General features: G+C 39.0%; 1 pseudogene; it reads left to right on the top strand.

The window, feature by feature from the left end:
- Nucleotides 1-815: 815 nt before the first annotated feature.
- LOC100958733 overlaps nucleotides 816-4,662 on the top strand; it is an 8,197-nt pseudogene continuing 4,350 nt past the window's right edge.

Raw genomic sequence — 4,662 nt, 5'->3', positions numbered from 1 at the left:
CTAATTTTCCCAGGGGCCTCGTATAATCTATTCAAAGTCAAATAATTATCTTTTAAAATAATTATTTTGTTCTCATCCTCAGTGATTTTTTTTAATGCCTTCAATGTCATCTGATTTAACTTCAGATTCTTCCTGCCTATGGCTTTGTTTTGATTTGAGTAATTTGCCAGTGCTACTTTTGTGTGCTTTATCCTGTACCTTTTTTAAATCCTCTACCTTTTACACAAATTTTAATTTTACTTTACAATCATTTACTTTTAATTTATTTTGTATTGTCCTGAGTTTTCACAAGTGATTGACCATCAAAGATGTTGGAACGATGGGCCAGAGATGCTAGTTTTGAGCAAAGAGGGACTTGTGAGCAAGGACTAATTTTCATGAGTCATTAGTTCATTACAAAATCATTTCTGGTTAAATAAATATTTTTCTTTATAAAATGTTGTAATTTCAGGAATGCAGAAAAAAAAAAAACATGGCTAAAGAGGAAGCCTTTCAGTAGAAGAGCAAAATTTAAATTTTGGTCAAGACAGTATGCCATTATGTGGAAAAAATGTTAAGTGCTTAGGATATGCAACTATATATTAGTATATTAGACAAGATTATTCATTCAGCAAGGAGGAAAAGAGTTTGCAAACAATGGAAGGAAATCTTCTGAAGAGAAGGGAACCTCTGAGAAGGCAGAGGGCCAGGGAGAATATCATTCACCCCTGCAGGAAATTGGGAGCTGCTCTGCTGGGAAACAGAAAGAGATCACAGCGTTGCTGTATAAACTAAATGAGCTCCTTCAAGTAGTACAGACTCAAAATTGTTCCATAATGTACACAGAAAAGGTTCAGAACTCGAAATCAGGTATAAGGCCTGAAGCTGAAGGAAAAAAGGTTTCTGTTTTAAGATCAAAAAATGCTCAATCCAAGCAGATTGTATGGGAGGGGCAACTAGGAATAGTTCAAGCTCATTATCAATGTTTTTTCCTTCTACAAAAGTTTTCCCCAGCCTCAGGCTAAGCAAACTCCCAGCCCAGGGTGACACTGAGGTGGAGGGGGAAGCCCATTCCCATCTAGAGCTGTCAAGGGTTTGCTGTTGGAGTCAGCACCGCAGAAGGAATAACAAACCATTTTTGTAAAAAGTTACTAAAAACTTTAAAAATCATAACTAAAATTCAAATTGCAGTGTTCTTCCAGGATATAAAGTTCAACCACATCTACTTATCTTACAAAAAACCCCACAGATTTTATGGAAAATACACAAAATATCAGCACTAAAGATTTTAAGAACTCACTATCCCCGTAAATGCCTTGTATGTCTCTGTGTCCATGTCTGTGCTGCTGGGTCCACCTGCTACACTTAGCAGATGTTGACCCTGCCTGCAAAGAAGCTGGGCATTTGCCAAGAGCTGGGCAGCGTGGATGGAAAAGTTTCAGTTGTCTCGTTCAAACAGCTCAGCAGATGTATGAGCCAGTTTGAGCAGGCCGTCTAACTAATAGAGCAACGTTTGATAGTCTTTCCATTGATCTGGGATTGGCTTTACGTTGATCTGACAGACAAATTCTGTAGCATGGTCTGCATGACTCCCAGTCACACGTGTTCTACCTGGGCAATGTGCAATTACTCAACCTCACCTACAGACTGAGCTGCCTCTCAGTGCCTGGGATAAGTAAAGGGCCCAGCTAAATCAGCTCCCTCAAGTAGCCTTGTCACCAAGTGTGCCCTGATTTTAGTAATCTACTGCCTGTAAGTCCTGTTCTCCTGAGCTTCTATTCGCTTACTTCTCTTTAGCTCCGCATACTGTATTTCCTGACTTTGACCCACCTGGACAGGCTACCACACCTCTGTAATATTATCACGGTGTTTGGTAAAACATAGCTAATGAACACCTGTTTCTGAATCCTGGATTGCTGGGCTCCACCTAGACCAGCTGAATTCAATGCATCATTCTCTTGCAACCTCATGGTTTTAAATGCCTTCTGGTCACTCTCAAGTTTAAAGCTCCAGCTTGGAAATATCCCTTCAAATCCAACTACCTATTTGACATTGCTTTAACTAAAGACTCAACACATCAAAAACTCAGTTCCTGATATTCCCCTCCAAACCTATTCTTCCTTTAATCTTTTCCAGTCTCAACAGCAGCAATTCCATCCACCCAGTTACTCAAGCTCCAACATGACATCATTCTGTACTTCTAAAGTCTTTCCTCTCCCTGTGGCCTTCTCTGCTTTATTTTCACCATAGTCTCTGCCACAGTCTAACATATATCTGTTTATTTTGCCAACTGCTCATCACCTACATCCCCATTAGGACAAAAATTATGGTCTTTTTTTTTGCAGTTTTTTGGCTGGGGCTGGGTTTGAACCTGCCACCTCCAGCACATGGGGTGGGCGCTCTACTCCTTTGAGCCACAGGCACCACCCAAACATTATGGTCTTATTATTTTCTCATGGCTGGTATCCTCAGTTCCTAGAATAAGGCTTGGCACATAGTAGGCACTCAGTGAATATTCTGTTGAAGAAATAAACTGAACTATGCCTAACACATAGCAGGCATCTATAAATATTTAGTAGATAAAAAAAATACATTTTACCTGATCATCCTTAAAATAATAGATTTGTATGAGTCTCCCAAATTCCTGAACAGTGTCCCAACATTGTAGTTCCAGGATTAACTCTAACCCATCTTTGTTTTTCTTCCAAGTCCAAGTTATGTTACAATAAGGAAATGTATGAAGGGGTAGCTGTGAACGTGACCTCAGAGTGCACTTGCCAACCAACAAGACGAGCTCAAACATCATCAGTATTGCTACCACTATTATTACCAAGCTTCTAATAAAACGATATCTAGCTGTGGAATTCTTGCTAAAATGCTAAAATAAATCATGTGTGCACACCCCAAGGCAAAATAGCTTATAAACTCTGAAAGAAGATCTTTTATTTTAATCAGGAGATTTTTAGTCAAGCATTAGGTTTTAAATTGGTAGACCTCAGACTATATATTTGGTTGACCCACAACACATTTACATTTTTTTTAAATGCAATGCTAGTGTTTAAACCTTAGCAGATAGCTTGTAAAATCCAGATTTCTAGTTCTTTTCTGAAAGATTGATAGATCCAATGGTGCTGGGCCTTCATTTCTGTACAGCACTTGTCAGCACATCTATCAGCTGCTCCCTCCTGATGGATGGGTTCTCTCCAGCTTGCCACAATTGCTATTCTGGCAGATTCACTAATTCACATTACTCTCTTGGTCCCTGTGGGCACATGAGTTGGCAACTATGACTCCAGAGCTCAGATTTTTGCAAAGAGAACTAGTACTTAAAGCCCAGGCCGTTTGGTGCTGTGAAACAAAGAAGGAAGTATATAGGCTACAATATTACTCCTTCGGGGAAAATACACAGGCTAAATGCTCTCTCAGATTTGGGGCTAACAATTTTGTAAACCAAACCAAGCAGAAATGTTATGCGTTATTCTAATGTTCTTTCATTGGTGATATTCTGCAAGCAAAGAAATAAAAGTAATTCTTTTGCTATTACCCAAAATAATGATGAGTAAGGGACACAAAAGGGTGGGGAGCCTATCCCTTTACTTTCAAAAAAGTTGGTGGTGAAAAGTCTTCTCCTTCAGTAAACAACATGCATTCTGTGACAGATGGTCATTCCAAGTGCTGTGGTCCGCCTCGATATATAATGACAAATATATAAACCTTCTGTTACACAGCAGAGGCGTGAGGCTTGAACACCTGTTTCAAATTACTCTGATACCATAAACATTCTTGGAAATTGGAAAGCCCAGTGTTTTAAGAAAGTAAGAGGCGCCACAGCCAAGTACACTAAATTGCGTAGGCTCAGGTCCAGTGAGCAGTAAAAAAAGAAAATTGTGCCTATAGCTACTGGCAAACAGCTGATGGTAATAATGTTACTGACTGGGAATACAGTTAAAATCTATTGCTGCAGAAATCCTATACATGCCAAAAGGTGTACTTAAACTACTGTTATGTATTTCATTTTTCATCTACATTTCCTTTTAAATGTTACTGTTGCAATGCTCCTGGGGGGAGTAATTAAAGTGATGATATTCTGATGTTCTAATTAGAAATGTAAGTGACACTGTCTGATATTAATCCTTCCTATGTCCATCAAATGATCGATGACCAATAGTACATTCAAGAACTGAACCACTAACATCTCAGCTCATCTAGTAATTCTATTGGCAAAAAGAGGTCTGCATTCTTGTCAGGGCACAATGAAGTTATCACCGCACTTTCCTGATTCCTTTAGGGGAACATCTGCCTCCTTGAAGGTCTCATAATGAAGCACAGTTAAATGACTGAAGAGCTGTTAATTATCATCCGATAATTAACCTGGAAAGATCACTTGCCAATGGCATCATGCCACGACCAACAGATGTTGTTCCTGTCACCTGTCCGAAAAAGAGGAGAAATGTTCTGAAGTAGACATAGTCTGCCTTTTACCTTGTGGCTATACATTAGTCATCTAATAGGCTTTTCATTTTTCACTGTATGAAAATTAGAGGTAGTTTTCTGTGTATTGATTGACTGATTAGATCATTTAAAAGCAGAGGTATCTTCAGAGTAATTATGTGATTGAGTTTGACTTCCAGATTGAAGAGCTGCAAATAGCTCATCAGAATGCATGTCAATTCACATTGCCTT

This window comes from Otolemur garnettii, unplaced genomic scaffold, assembly GCF_000181295.1.
Source record: "Otolemur garnettii isolate 467f Iridium unplaced genomic scaffold, OtoGar3 scaffold00084, whole genome shotgun sequence".
Lineage (NCBI taxonomy): Eukaryota > Metazoa > Chordata > Mammalia > Primates > Galagidae > Otolemur > Otolemur garnettii.
The sequence above is the reverse complement of the archived record's forward strand: the minus strand, read 5'-3'. Positions and strand labels throughout refer to the sequence as shown.